The 16452-nt window shown below is 47.2% G+C and overlaps 1 protein-coding gene across 16 annotated transcripts in view; it reads left to right on the top strand.

Annotated features, from left to right (window-relative positions):
* Nucleotides 1–16452, top strand: part of CACNA1C (calcium voltage-gated channel subunit alpha1 C) — a 1539476-nt gene that overhangs the window by 171475 nt on the left and 1351549 nt on the right. The window lies entirely within an intron of this gene.

Genomic DNA, 16452 nt, shown 5'->3' with positions numbered 1-16452 from the left:
ACCCTTCCTTCAGGTTCTGTCCTCCCAAGGGACAGCCACCCACATCGTACTGCTTCTCTTGTTTTACGCTTTCAGGCAATAAAGCAAGTGTCTTTCTTCAAACTATCAGTCATATGATTATTCATGTGGGAGATATGGAACCAAAAGACATCCTTAGTCACCTTCCCTTTTAAATGGGAAGATTCCAGTCTTAGTCATTTAAAAATATACATTTTCTAAAGGCTTAAAAAAAAATAGCAAAACCGTTTCAGATTGGAACTATTCTAGTCTTCATGCTTAAATTATGCTTAAAAAAACAAACAAACCCCACCTGGCATCAGTATCTTAAATTTGTGATTTTGCTGAGATGAACATTTTAAATATTTTAATTTTATTTTGCTTTAGTATTTGTCTCTACCCACTTTGCTAAATTTTATTTTCCAGAAGAGGGATGCTTAAAATTCAGTAATTTCATTTTTCATCCAACTTTGCAAAAGTTGCGCTACCAGCACAAAAGTTGAGGTATATGTATTATCAGATTTCAATTTTTTTTAAACTGGCAGATTCCTTGCTCACATACATAACACACACACACACACAGAAGCACCATTCCTTCTCACACATCACACATATACACACACACACACACACACACACACACACACACAGAAGCACCCTTCCGATCTAAGGCCCCCAGCTGAATAGCTGGTCTCTGGCGGCGGTTAGCAGCACCAGTGTTCACTTCTTCGGCCCCCGCCAGCCTCAATTTTAATTTCTTCGGCCCCAAAGGCGGAAGCGCCCATCTTCTTTTCTTCGGCCTCCGCCGGCCTCTATTTTAATTTCTTTGGCCCCCGCCGGCCTTCGGGGGCTGGCTGTCTCCGGCGGGGGCCGAAGAAATTAAAATCAAGGCCGGCCTCGATTTTAATTTCTCCGGCGGGGGCTGGCTGGGAGGTTCCCATCTTCATTTCTTCGGCCCGCGCTGGCTGATCTTCTTTTCTTCGGCCTCCGCCGGCCTCGATTTGTATTTCTTCAGCCCCTGCCAGCTTGGTCTCTGGCAGGGGTTGGCTGGGAGGTGCTGAGGCTGGGCTGAGGAAGAGCCACGTGATCGAGACCACGTTACCAGTTAGACTGGCCCACCAGGGGAAGCCCGATCCCCCGATAGGCCAATCCGCCCCTGTGAACACACTACCAAGACCATTACCCATGCTCTCATCAGCTTTTGCTTAGACTACTGTGGCCTGCTCATCACAGGTTTCCCACGGAGTCATCTTTCTACACTACAGTCTATTTAAAATTCAGCTGCATAGCTTATCTTCTTCTAATATTATTACAACAACTATGTAAACCCTCTTCTTGGACTACATTGGTTCTTCATTCATTTCTACATACTGAACAGTTCAAGCTTCTTCTACTCTGCCTTCACTCTGTAGCCCCTCATTACTTTTCCTCTCTTATTCCCCCCTTTACTTATCTGTGCCGTTCTCCTCCATTGCAGTTATTTAGCCTGTGCTTTCCAGCTTGCTAAACCATGCTCCCTTTCCGGCTATATTAAAATTCTTCCTAAAAAATGTCTTTAAGTTGCTTTTAATATATTTTTTTATTTTTATATTTTGCAAAAATGAACAAGCTAAACACTTGACAGAAAATAGGGTACAGAACTATATATATATAAAAAAAAAAAAGCAAAATACATTATAGTCCAATAAAATATAACACTTCTTACCCTCTTCAAAGCCTCCCAAAAAAGAAGGGATCCAATAGAATAGGGGGAGAAAGATGTAGTACATTCATACAGAAGAAAAATGTAAAAAGTTGTTTCTAATTCTTAAACATTGGCTTTACCTCATCATAGCCTTCTCTTATTTGTCTTGCCTGTGTGTCTCGACGAGATAGTCACTGCCTCATGGAGCTTACAGTCTCTTATGTGTATCTGTACAGCCTTGCATGCATCTAGTAGCTTATTACGCATATAGCAGGGGGTGCTCTAATTGCAAGGAACGTTCAGCTTCTGTGTTAGGCACTCTCTTGGTTCATGTTCCTGTCTCTTGTCTTATATGTGAGAGAAAGAGCATAGCTAATCACAAATGTCCTTTTATTTTTACATAACCAAATGGATTTGTGTAACAATCACTGCTACTTTATCTGGCAGCAAGAAAATCCTATTTCAGCACTGACCATATTTTAGATTCAGTATCTGCTCCAATATAAGAGTAATTTTACATCAACAACACATCTTACAAAATGTTGTCTAATCTATGTTGGGTAGCCCTGAATCATGTGCAACACTGACAGAGATCGTCCATATATTACCTAGCACAGCATGGTATGGCTCAGAGAAAGGTTTAAGTGATGATAAAAAAAAATGCATTTATAGCAGGCATCATATTGTCTGGCACAACAGTCTACCACATCGTGACCATATCTATAACAAAAGACAACCATAAAAGTTAACCTGTGCGTAGTTTACTGAGATTGACACATGTAACCTCTAAATGCCAACTAGATAATAGTAGTGATGTGACACAGAATTACTCCTTAAGGATTTCCTCTAATAAAAAAAAAAATCCCTGTTATAGTGGCCTTAACAAATCACTTTGACTAAAGAGATGGACAGGAAAAAAAATTGTATGTCTAAATGACATGAGTTGAGCAGCTATATAAGATCTGCTATAGGGAAGACATTTAGGAAAGAAGGTTATTGCTCATTCAGAAGGACATGTAAACAGTTCTCTTAGCTCTTTCAGTACTTCAGAGACCTAAAAATAGAATATTGGTAAATATCCAATTAAGATACACAAGAAGCAGAGATTTGCTGCAAGAAGTGAGAAATGATTCTCCTTTGGGTGAGTGTCTCTCATCTGTGATCTGTTGCCGCCTTGTGTAGCAGGAAGCCTACCTTTCCCTGCAGTTTAGCTAAAAGACATCAGATCTTCAGTTCCATTGAAAACAGAAAATTGTGTATTTGGTTTTATATTGATACCAAACAGAGCAATTAGATAATGTAAAAAAAAAAACCATAGGGCAAATGTACTAAACATTTTTGCTATAGACACAATATGGGAAAAACCATTAGTATACCTGGCCCATAGTACATACAATTAATGGACTTGGAGAGTCTTGCATGTCCTCTGCACAAATAATTCAATTCTAGGGATGTGAATCGTTTTTTCACAATTTAAAATATCGTCCGATATTTTTTAAATCATCATTAATCGTTAAAGAGTGCGATTACAATAGAAATTCCACCGATTTATTGTGAAAAAATCATTAATCGGGTTAGTGCACACTAATGGGAGTTAGGACACAACCTAAAAACCCACCCCGACCCTTTAAAACCACTCCCTTAGCCTCCATCACCCTCCCGACCCCCCCCCCCCCCCCAAAAAACGTTTTAAAATTACCTGGTGGTCTAGCGGGGGTCCCGGGAGCATTCTCTCGCACTCGGGCTGTCGGCCGATAAACAAAAAACCCACCCCGACCCTTTAAAACCACTCCCTTAGCCTCCATCACCCTCCCGACCCCCCCCCCCCCCCCCAAAACATTTAAAAATTACCTGGTGGTCCAGTGGGCCCCGGGAACGATCTCCTGCTCTTGGGCTGTCGGCTGCCACTAGTAAAGATGGCGCCGGCCGTCCAGTGCTCCTGCCATGTGACAGGGGCCGGCCAATGGCACGGTTACCCTGTCACATGGTAAGGGCAAAGGGCCATCGGCGCCATTTTTATTAGTGGCAGCCGACGGCCCGAGAGCGGGAGATCGCTCTCTGGGCCCACTGGACCACCAGGTAATTTTAAAACATTTTTGGGGGGGTCGGGAGGGTGGTGGAGGCTAAGGGAGAGGTTTTAAAGGGTCGGGGTCTCTTTCATCTCAGACCTACAAAGGTTGATAATGGCATCAAAGTAGTATTCAGAGATTCTAAAAGCAGACTTACCAAGTAGTGATGCTATGAAGATATCTACTGATCAACCCAAGATCATTCTTGGCAGTCGAGAGAAAGAAAGTGTGTTTGGTTTCACAGAGACCAAATGACAGAATACCAAAAATTAATGGTAAATACATATCATGATAATACAAGTACTATCAAACAACAATTGATATTTTAGATCTCATAGCATATTTTCCAACAAGAGAATATCCACTCTATGGCCCATCTTCTTTACTTTATGAAACGGATTGAAACTCCTTCATACCGCATTATCAATCACTATACGCACAATGAAGCAGAAATTCTTTGAATGACGCTTTAAACTTTTTAACGTCTTCCAAAGACCTGAGGTCAAAAGGAATAAGATTCCACTGAGTAGGTGCTGCTATAGAAGTTTATTAATTGCATCAGTAGCATTGGATCTTCTTAGTGTTTGGGTAATTGCCAGGTTCTTGTGGCCTGGTTTGGCCTCTGTTGGAAACAGGATGCTGGGCTTGATGGACCCATGTTCTGACCCAGCATGGCAATTTCTTATGTTCTTATGTTAATCAACACAAAACTAAATTAATTAAGGTATTTTTCAGGTGACTCTTAGTGCTTCTGAAGGAGATGCAATAACAGTTGTGATACAAACAACATTGAAAAGCAGAGTCAGAGGCAAATGTTATGACCATACAAAGAAAGAGGACCCTATGACAATGTGAGTAAATGCTATCAGCTGTTTGTGATAGGAGCGACATGGCTTAGGGGTAGATTTTCAAATAGCGCGAATTGGCTTACTTTTGCTGGCGCATCAGGCGCAAGCAAAAGTAAGCTGGATTTTAGTAGATACGCGCGGAGCCGCGCGTATCTGCTAAAAAACCTGGATCGGCGCGCGCAAGGCTATTGATTTTGTATAGCCGGCGCGCGCCGAGCCGCGCAGCCTACCCCGTTCCCTCCGAGGCCGCTCCGAAATCGGAGCGGCCTCGGAGGGAATCCTCTAACGCCCTCCCCTCACCTTCCCCTCCCTTCCTCTACCTAACCCACCCACCCGGCCCTGTCTAAACCCCCCCCTTACCTTTGTTGGGGGATTTACGCCTCCCGGAGGGAGACGTAAATCCCCGCGCGCCAGCAGGCCTCTTGCGCGCCGGGCTGCGACCTGGGGGCGGGTACGGAGGGCGCGGCCACGCTCCCGGACCGCCCCGGGCCGTAGCCACGCCCCCGTACCCGCCCCCAAAACGCTGCCGACACGCCCCAAAAACGCTGCTGCGCTCGGTCCCGCCCCCCGACACGCCCCCCTCCGAAAACCCTGGGACTTACGCGAGTCCCGGGGCTCTGCGCGCGCCGGTAGGCCTATGTAAAATAGGCTCACCGGCGCGCAGGGCCCTGCTTGCCTAAATCCGCCCGGATTTGGGCGGATTTAGGCGAGCAGGGCTCTGAAAATCCGCCCCTAAGTGTGGTGTATATATATATATTTTTTTTAAAATAAAGAACTCTCATAGAGTACTGAAGATTTAAACAAGTGTAGGGACGGACGAATCCTTTAACTTGCGCCCAGGGGCAGATTAGAAAAGAGATGGACCCTTTGGAGGTAGATTTGAAAAGGTGCGTACATGGTTCCTGGCGCATGCATGTTATAAAATCTGCGGGCCGCACGCAGAAGGGGGTAATTTTAGTAATTTATACGCGGCGACGCAATCGGGTCTTTCCCCCATTCCCTCCCAGTCCACTCCAATTAATGAGTGGACTGGGAGGGAATGTACCTACCCCTCTTCCTAAACTCCCTCCTTTTTCCCCATCTCCTCCCTACCCCTGGTTTTACTATTTACTGCTCCCCTGGAGCAGAAGTAGTTTTAAATGCGCCAGCCGACTGCCAGCGTGCGCTTCTCCGGGCCGCTATCCCAGCCGGTCTCATCCTGCCCCACTCCTCCTTGCTCAGACCACGCCCCTCAGCCTGCCCCTTTTGTAGGGCCAGGTAATTGAGCACCTATCGGCACTTTTGCTCATGGCTGGGCCCTTTTGAAAATGTGCGCGGTGCGTGCAGGGCCCGGCCGTGCGCATAAGTACCAATATTTGAATGCATGGCTGTTTTTAAAATTTGACCATTTCTGCGCACAGTTCTCTCAGGTCTCTTCAGATAGCAATTACACTCTGAGGTCCAGGGCTCTCTGGTGGTCCCAGTACAAGCTCTTATCCGTCTGTGTAACCCGCACTAACAATAAACAGTCTTTTATATCCAAAAAGCACACTGAGAAGCAATGTGGCTTCCAACTTCTTTTACTGATAGTTGATTAGATTACCGAAGAATGTTTACAGCTTCATTTCAAGTTTCAAATAAATCAGACAGCAGAAAAATTATTAAACTTATTACCTCACTGTGCTAGCAAAGTCTCTGAATTCTTTTGGAAGCACACTTCTCAACACCCTATCTTTAATCTTTTCCCGTTTACTCCAATTACTCCCGATGACTAGGATTGAAGATAGTTCAGTCCTCTTTTAAATTCTCAGTTTTTTATCACTGAATGTCTCGCCACTGTGGAGGGGTTATAATAAATTCCCAATCATTCGTTAGAACACAAGTCCCAATTCTCATACCTTTCCTGAAGTCTTCTTCAATATGTAATACCAGATGGGCATTCCTCTCTCAAGTACCGCTCTCTTGAGTCTGCAGCCTACAGTGTTCTTAATACCTTCAGCTTATTCCCTCTTTTGCCATTGACAGAGATCCTTTCTTCACAGATAAATTCCTCCACACTTCAGGTTCTTTCAAACTGAAAGACACCTCTGTCCCAATGGATTCGTAACAGAGTCCCTGGTTCCAAGGTCACACAGCTCCAAAACAACAATTGTATTTACTCCAAAAGGGAAAAAAAATCAACACAGAGACAGGAAGAGTGGAAAAAGGTGACAGTCTCTGAAGACAGATAATTTAAAGTTGAAATTCCAGTGCTTTGTCTCACTGTCAAGTCTACACTGCCACTTGAAGAGTGGCAGCCACTGTAGGTCTTCCCTACCCTTGATTTAACGAAACACAGGGACGTCCCAATCTGCTGTGCAGAGTTCACACAATGGTCTCACAATAGTAGTCTCCAAAATTGGATTAAAAGAATAAAGTAACTCCAAACAGGGTCCAACTGGCAGGCAGACCTTCAAGGGAAAACCAGAATCCAGTCCCTTCAATAATCTAGAAAAAAAAACCAAAACGAGTTCAGGAGACAGAGAGTACTTGTCCTCTTGAAAGGCTAACTAAAAATACACACCCTGTGTAAGCAAAAGGCAAACTAAAATCCTTGAGGACTGACAGTGCTTGAAGATGATAAACAGTTAGGACACACCATCTGCCGTTCCCATATGGGGAAATAAAACCCAACCCTCTTTTCACTAACACTCTCTGGGAATCTCCCCATACTTGTTAGTACTTTCCAGAAGGTTCCCTATACAAGCAAAATTATGCCAGGAGATCTTTTAAAAGAACATTAAAAAAAAATAAATTGTAAATAGAACAATGAGCTCATGTGGTGGGGGTAAACGGATCCCAATCCTTATCATGTACAGTGAGGCCTGAAGCTCTGCCTTTTCTAAAGAAGTATTCTTCCCTCGTACAACACAGTCATCAACCTCTACGACCGTGAGCCATCACCTGGTGCCATCTCTCAGCGTGCAGATTTCATCTGCTTCATCTAGGCCAGTATTTCTCAGCCAGGGCTCTATGGAACCATGGGGTTTCTCGAGAGGTCGCTAGAGGTTCCTCTAGAGGTCATTAGACCATGGTCAAGAGAACATGATTGAAGAAAAAAAAAAAAGAAACATCTATTTTTGAATTCCATGCACCATCCTATCATTCACAGGAAAGCAATGACCATTTTCCTGCAGTTTTCAACTTCTTACATGTATGAGCAAGTTTCTTTTTGTTTAACAAGCATCAAGAATAAGGTCAGAAATTGTTTCATGTCTGTTGAAGATGAAATCCATGTGTGCTTATCTCAAGGTTGACACATAATTAAGTATTTGTACAGCAACAAAAAGCACAGGTTTCACATTAAAGAAGGAAATTTCATTCTTTATTTTTTAACACTTTTTATGCCTGTAGAGAGTGACCTATAAAAGAAATCATGAATTTTAAAAATTTACAGAGGGGGAACTAAACAAGGCTAATTGTCCAAAATAAACAGATCCACAGGTAAATTTATTCTCTACTCAGAGCATTGACGATTTTTATTGGATTATTATATCTACAACTTACTCATCATGCTAACATACCACAAGCTGTGGATATAATACTTTTTATGCAGGGGTTCCCTGGGACCTGAAAATTATTTCAAGGGTACCTCCATGGTAAATAGGTTGAGAGAGGCTGCTCTAAGCATTTACAGACTGCAGTTTTCAGTTAGGTGGAGAGCTGTCCAAGATGTTCATCTTTTGAAATGTTGCTTCGAAATAGCCGTAAACAGATCTGTTTGTTCCATTTAACTCATGTCTTTCTGACTAGGTCATTCCCAAAAGGGGGAGCATTTAGTGTTAGTATGAAATAATTAGAGAACTTCATTTTCAGTTTTTAATATATTTTTCCTGTGAATTTGTCAGTGCCTATTACAATTTAAATGAGAAAAATCAGTGGAAAGAAATGACTTATTTTCCAGGTAAATAAGAACAAAGATCCATCAAGCTCAGTATTCTATTTTCAACAATGGCCAACTCAGGTCACACGTACCTGGCAGAATCCCAGAAGGTTAATAAATTCTTTGCTGCTTATTCCAGAGATAAGCAGTAAATTTCTCCAAGCCCACCTTATTAATGTTAATAATGGTTTATGGGCTTTTCTTCCATGAACTTGTCCAAATCTTTTTTTATACCCAGCTACACTAACAGCTTTTACGACATCCTCTGGCAATGAATTCCAGAGTTTAATTATGCGTTGAAAAAAATATTTTCCCGTTTGTCTTAAATGTATTACCTAATAACTTCATTGCATTTTGAAAGAGTAAACAACCTATTCACACTTACCTGTTCCACTCCATTCATTATTTTACAGACCTCTATCATATCTCCCCTCAGCCTTCACTTCTCTAAGCTGAAGAGGCCTAACCTCTTTAGTCTTTCCTCAGAGGGGAATTGTTCCATCCCCTTTAACATTTTGGTCACCCTTCTCTGCACATTTTTCTATTGCCAGTATATCTTTTTTAAGATGAGGTGACCAGAACTGCACACAATACTCAAGATGTGGTCACACCATGGAGCAATACAGAGGCATAATGATATTTTCTTTTATTCGCCATTCCTTTCCTAATAATTCCTAGCATTCTATTTGCTTTCTTGACCACCGCAGCACACTAAGCAGAGGATTTCTATATATTTTCCATAATGTTGCCTAGATATTTTCCTGGGTGGTGACTCCCAATGTGAAACCTTGCATCGTGTACCTATAACCTGGTTTGCTCTTCTCTACATACATGACATTGCTTTTGACCACATTAAATGTCATCTGCCATCTCGATGCCCGATCTCCTAGTCTCACAAGGGTTCTCTTGCAATTTTTCACAATCTTCTTGTGATTTAACAACTTTGAATAAATTTGTATCATCAGCAAATTTGATCCTTACTCAGTGTTCCCATCTCTAAATCATTTATAAATACTGTATGTTTAAAAGCAACGGTCCTAGTAAAGATCCCTGGGCCACTCCACTTATCACCTTTTCTCATTGAGAAAATTGACCATTTGTAGCGCTGGAGGTGGACCCTTGGCCTAGTGCAGGATTGGCACGGCTCTCTGAGGGTTCCCAGAGGGCGCCTGCCGCCAGGAGGTGGAGCACACGAGGAGACTGAAGTAGGCTGGATCTTCACCAATAACAGTCCGGGGGCTCTGTGGGTTGAGCCCTTGGATTCCCTGACTGCCTGGACTTAGGTGGGCCTCGGAGGGTTTCCCGGAGAAGTAGTGGAGAGGTGTGCCCACCAAGAGCAAAGGTGCGTGGCTAGTGGAGAACAGATAAGCTAGACCGGAACTGAGAGTACCAGAGACAACTGGAACGAACAGGAGCTGAAGGTCCTCTGGTCAAGATAAGCAGCACCTAGTGTTCTAGCTTAGAACATGCAGGCCTAGTGGTCACAGGAGAAGCAAAGAGATTGTCTGAGTAGAGAGCAAGGGTCAAAGCCAGGGTATCCGTCCGAGGGTGGTCAGTCAAAGCAAGGGTCAGTTCCAGGTATCAGTCCTAGCATGGTCAGTATCAAGCAGAGGTCAGATCCAGGCAGCGGTCCAAATGTGGTCAAAGGCAAGCAGAGATCAGTACCAACTATCAGTCCGAGGAGGTACAACCTGGGTAGCGGAAAGTAGATGCTGGAACACAGGAAGGAACGCAGGGGCACTGGAAGATACAGGAACACTGGAACAAGCACAGGAACAAGGAACACAGTACACTGGAACAAGCACATGAACAAGGAAGCAGGAACTCAGGATGGCAACTAGCTTCACGAAACGTGACGACCCGTTTGCCAAGGCCCTTGGCAAACGGGTGGGAAGGCCCTTGCCTTTTAAGTGGTGCTCAGGTGACGTCATCGGGAGGTGTCCAGCCAAAGGTTCCCGCCCTGGGCCCTTTAAAGGAGGGAGCGCGGGTTGCACGCACGCCTAGGGGCGGGGCTGAGGATGCGGAGCCCTGACGGGAGCTCCGCTGTGAGGCCTACGATGATGGAGGTGAGTGGGGAAGGCGCAGAGGACGCCGTGAGCTGGCTGCAGTAGCGAGAGAGGAGTGCCCGGAGCTCGTGGAAGGAAGCGCGAGGTGAGCAGGTCCGGTCGCGGCACCAGTGTGGCTAGGACGCACAACAGTACCCCCCTTCTAGGCCTCCCTCTTACTGGCTTAGGCTTCTCAGGATGGAAGGCTTGGAGAAGAGTTTTGCCCAGGATGTGGTGGGAGGGCTCCCATGAGTTTTCCTCTGGTCCGAAGCCCTCCCACGACAGGAGGTACTCCCAATGACCTCTTTGGCAGCGAACATCCAGGACCTCCCGGACCTGGAGGTTGGCCTCAGGCTCAGCTGAGAGCTGAGTGGGTGGTGGCGGTCTCTGAGATGGTCAGGATAGGACTAGGGGCTTGAGCAGGGATACATGGAATATATTGTGAATTCCAAGGCTTGCTGGTAGCTTTAGCTGGTATGTTACAGCCCCCACTTGGAGTAAGATAGGAAATGGTCCCACATACTTCGGGGTCAATCGTTGAGAAGGCAACTGGAGGCGGATGTGCCACGTGCTGAGCCAAACCTTCTGTCCCGGCAAAAATACTGGGGTGGCCCAACAGTGGGTGCCTGTCACTCGTTTGGCACGATCGGCCGCCTGACAGAAGCGTTCTTTCACCTAATCCCATAGCTGGCGGATGGTCTGGGCCATGGACTGCGCTGCAGGAGATGGTATGCTGAGTTGGGCCGGAAGAGGTAGGCGGGGCTGCCGACCAAAAACCACCCAAACGGAGATGTCCCAGTGGCGGGTGCGACGTGGGTGTTGTGTGACAACTCTGCCCATGGGAGAGTTGTCACACAACACCTTGTTGGTCGTTAATGTAGGACTGGAGGAAGGCCTTCAGGGAGCGATTGGTTCTCTCAGCCTGGCTGTTGGCCTGCGGATGGTAGGCGGAGGTCAAGTTCAAGGTAATACTGAATTTTTTGCAGAGGGATCCTCCAGTACTTTGCTGCAAACTGAGGACCACGATCCAAGATAATCTCTTGCGGCAATCTGTGAAGATGGAAGACATGGTTCAAGAAGAATTGGGCGAGTTCAGGAGCTGAGGGTAGGCCGGGTAAAGGCACAAAATGGGCCATTTTGGAGAAACTGTCTATTATGACCCAGATTACGGGATGCCCCTTGGAAGGGGACAACTCTACAATGAAGTCTGTAGAAAGACTGGTCCAAGGTTTTGTGGGTGCTGGAAGGGGCTAAAGAAGCCCCCACGGATGTCCAGTAGGTGGTTTTTGTTGAGCACAGACAGGGTAAGAGTCTACATAGCTTCAGGAGTCCTTAGTCATAGTAGCCCACCAGTAGTGTCTGCGGAGCATCTCGAGGATTCGGGCCCAGCCGGGATGGCCAGCAAGATGGGAGTCATGGGCCTAGCAAAGCACTCTCTCTCGGCGGCGGCGAGGCACCTCAGTCTTCCCAGCAGGCATGGTGGTGGTAACTGCGATGGAGATGCAAGCAGGGTCGATGATATGGGCTAGAGTTTCAGGGGTATCCTCCGGCTCTACAGAGCGAGAAAGTGCGTTGGCGCGAAGATTCTTCTCAGCCGGGCAGTAGCGTAGTTCAAAGTTGAACCATGCGAAGAAGAGGGCCCAGCGGGCCTGTCTTGCATTCAGTAGTTGAGCCTCTTTCAGATGTTCTAAATTCTTATGATCGGTGTAGATGGTGAACTTGTGCTGGGCTCCCTCGAGCCAGGGGCGCCACTCCTGGAGAGCCAACTTCATGGCCAGGAGTTCACGATCACCAATTGTGTAGTTACATTCTGCAGGTGAAAACTTGTGGGAATAGAACGAACATGGAACAAGGGCTCCCTTGGTGGAGTATTGACTGAGGACTGCCCCGGCACCAATGGCAGACACGTCAACCTCGACGATGAAAGGGTGGTTCATGTCTCGATGGCGGAGACATGGGCCGGTATGGAAGGCCTCCTTAAGTGCCTGCAATGTGGGCTGGGCTTTGGGACTCCACACCCGGAGGTCACAACCCTTCTTAATCATGACTGTGAGTGGAACTGCCAGTGTGACATAGTCTGCGATAAAGTGACTGTAGTGGTTCGTAAATCCTAAGAATCTTTGTAGAGCCCGCAGACCAACTGGCTGAGGCCAGTCACAAATACCTTGGAGCTTGTCCGGATCCATGGTGAATCCTTGGCTGGAAATGATGTAACCCAGGAATGGAAGACTAGACTGTTCAAAAAGGCATTTTTCAAGTTTAGCGTTGAGATGGTGATCCCTAAGTCGCTGAAGAATGGTTTGGACATGAGAGCGATGGGATTCCAGGTCTTTAGAGAATATCAAGATGTCATCTAAATAGACTACAACGAAGGAGTTGTTGCATCCGTCGGTCTTCGACGGCTTCGCCCCGCCTACACCGCTTTACTTGCGGCTCCTCCCACTCACCTTGGACTGATGGCCGCTGCGGCGTCTGCTTGCCGACCTCTCCAGTGTCCCTGGACCAGCTATGGTGCTGCCTCCCGCCATTCTCCTTCAAGGTACCTCTAGGGCGTGCGTGCACACACCGCCCTCATCTTTATTTCCACATTGGCGCGAACCTCAGGGGCGTTCCCCTGTTCTGACGTCACTAGTCCAGGTTATATCTGCCTCCTACGTTTGCTAGCTCGTTGAGTTAGCAACGGAATTCGTACGGATGGGATTTGCTCTCCATTCCTAAGCTACTCTGCCACTCCAGCTTCTACTGGAACTCTTACTACCCTTTGGGGTCTCTAACGGGGTATCTGCTCCTCGGGGGCCTCTCTGCTTCTTTCAGGTGCTATCAGGAAACTGGTACTCGCTCCTCGAGGGTCCATGTTCCCTGTGTCGCTGCCTGCAACCTCTACCTTCTACTTGGAAGAACTAACTACAGTCACCATCTGTGAGTACAGAAAACATCTTTCTCTACAGTACTGCTTCGCCGGAATCAGGTACTCTCTCCTCGAGGTCCTGCCCTCTGCTCCGGTGCCAGACCTCTCGTCTAGTGGAATCTCTGCTACTGCTACTGAGTACAATGCTACTGAGTATCTCTGCTCTAAGGGATCAGGTACTCGCTCCTCGAGGGCCTGCTCTCCCTGTCTCAGAGCTCTCCTATTCTACTTGGGACTCTGTATGCTAATTCTACTGTGTGCTCATAACTCTCAGTTTCTGTTCCACTACTGCACTGTCTACAGAGTATCCGCTGTTCCAGTGTACTGTGAGAGACATGCCCAGCCGGGCACTACTCACTACTGCCACATCTGGTGGTTTTATATACTGTTTAATAAAAGATTCAATCTGTGTTTGTCTGTCTGGAGTTTAGCCTGACACTGTGGTCCCTCACAGGACTGCCCCCATGGGCGTGGTCAGCTGCCACAGTGTCCAAGGATCCACTCAAACACCAATAACCATAACAGGAGTATAGGAGGTTTCGGAAGATCTCATTTGACATCCTCTGGAAGATGGCAGGAGCGTTACATAGCCCAAAGGGCATCACTACATACTCGTAGTGTCCATCCCCTGTATTAAATGCGGTTTTCCGTACATCTTCGGGTTGAATGCGGACCAAATTTTTATAGGCCCCACATAGGTTCAACTTGGTAAAGATTTGATCGAACAGTTCACTGATGAGCCGCAGTGGGTACCGGTCCTTGCAGGTAATGGCATTCAGGCCTCTGTAGATAATACATGGCCTTAAGATGCCATCTTTCTTTTCACAAAAAAGAACACCGCGCCCGCAGGGAATGTAGAGGGTCTAATAAAAACTTTGGCTAGGTTTTCTTTAATATAGGCGGACGTAGCCTGGGTCTCTGGAAGTGATAGCAGGTAAGTTCTGCCCTTGGGAGGTATGCTACCAGGTAGTAGTTAGATTGGGCAGTTGAACTTCCAGAGTGGAGGTAAGATGTCAGTTTGCTGTTTGGAGAAGACGTCTTGGAAGTCCGCATAGCGTGTGGGTAGCCCAGGAAGGGACATTGACATTTAGAATCGGAACGGACAGGGACAACTGTCATAGACAAAAGGTCTGGCACCAGAGGCCCCACTGGGTAAGCTGGAGAGACTCCCAATCAAAGTGTGGGGAGTGCAATTGTAGCCATGGTAGACTGAGAACAATGGGATTTACTGACCGCTTGAGGATCAGAAGGGTTATCTCTTCTTCATGGAGAGTCCCTACAGTCAGTCAGATGGCTAGGGAGCGATGGGTGATGCGATCCGGCAAAGGTTCTCCATGGATGGAGGCAATTTGCAAAGGCACCTCAAGAGGTTGTGTAGGAATTTGGAGTAGTGTAACAAGTTCCTCGAGAATGAAATTTCCACCAGCCCCAGTATCCATGAGGACGGTAGTGGAGAAGGAGTGTGTCTCCCTGAGGAAGAAGACAGGCAGAAAAAGTTGAGGGCCGGTAACCATAGTGCTCAAGCTTGGGACCCCCGCCAGGCTTAGGCTTTGGAGTTTCCCGGACGCACCGGCCAGGTCTGGATAAGGTGGCTAGGACCCCCACAGTAGAGGCAGAGACCGGACTTCCGTCTTCGGAGGAGTTTCTCGGGAGAAAGACGACCGTGGTTAATTTGCATCTGTTCTTCTTTTGGTGGGGTAGCCACCAAGGATGCCCATGATCTGGGGCTAACGGACTGAGGTGCTTCCAGGGCCGGTCGTCGGCTGGGTTTTACTTCCTGGTGTCATTCCCGGGGATGGTGGTCAATCCGCCCAACTAAGGAGATGAGGTCCTCCAGTAAGGTTGGAATCTCTCGGGCTGCCAACTTGTCTTTCAGAGCGGTTGACAAGCCCTCGAGAAAGAGTGCCCGCAGGCAATCTTCCTGCCATCCCAATTCCGTAGCCAGGGTTCGGAACTCCATGATGTACTCTGAGAGGGAGTGGGACCCCTGGCAGAGGTGGAGGCCAGGATCATCGAATGTGCATTGCAATGTAGAAATGAATTGAGGGAGCTGCTGGAGAATGGAGACAGAACACTCCCAAAGCAGGGAGGCCCATGCCAGGGCTTTCCCTTACAAACGAGATAAGATAAAAGTAATCTTTGTCACTTCATCTGGGAATAAAGAAGGCTGTAATGCAAACTGCATGAAGCATTGGTTGATAAAACCCCAGCAGAAACGAGAATCTCTATTGGAACGGGGAGGAGCTGGGAGGGCCAGCAGTGCCCGTGAGGGCGATGAGGCAGAGGAAGTGCTGTTGGCTAGAATCCCTGGGTTGGCCATGGCAGATTCTTCGATTTGTGATCGTAATCTGTCTACCGAGGTGGCCAATGCCTTGAGGAATTGCTGCTGCTCCCGGACACACGTAGCCAGGCCTGGAATAGCCTGTAAGGCGGAGGACTCCGCCGAGTCCATGGCCTTGGCAACCTGTTGCGCTGGAGGTGGACCCTTGGCCTGGGGCAGGATTGGTACGGCTCTCTGAGGGTTCCCAGAGGGCGCCTGCCGCCAGGAGGCAGATCACACAAGGAGACTGAGGCTAGCTGGAGCTTCACCAATAACAGTCCGGGGGCTCCGTGGGTTGAGCCCTTGGATTCCCTGACCGCCTGGGCTTAGGTGGGCCTCGGAGGGTTTCCCAGAGAGGCAGCAGAGAGGTGTGCCCACCAAGAGCAAAGGTGCATGGCTAGTGGAGAACAGATAAGCTAGACCAGAACTGAGAGTCCCGGAGACCACTGAAATGGAACAGGAGCTGAAGGTCCTCCGGTCAAAATAGGTAGTGCCTAGCAGTCTAACTTGGATGGAGAAGGCCACGAATGACGTCAGAACAGGCAGGCCTGGTGGTCACAGGAGAAGCAAAGAGAATGTCTGAGTGGGAGTGCAAGGATCAAAGCCAGGGTATCCATTAGAGGGTGGTCAGCCAAAGCAAGGGTCAGTTCCCGATATCAGTCCTATCGTGGTCAGTATCA

The sequence above is a fragment of the Rhinatrema bivittatum genome, chromosome 4, assembly GCF_901001135.1.
Source record: "Rhinatrema bivittatum chromosome 4, aRhiBiv1.1, whole genome shotgun sequence".
In the NCBI taxonomy this organism is placed as follows: domain Eukaryota; kingdom Metazoa; phylum Chordata; class Amphibia; order Gymnophiona; family Rhinatrematidae; genus Rhinatrema; species Rhinatrema bivittatum.
This window is presented reverse-complemented; position numbering and strand designations above follow the sequence as displayed.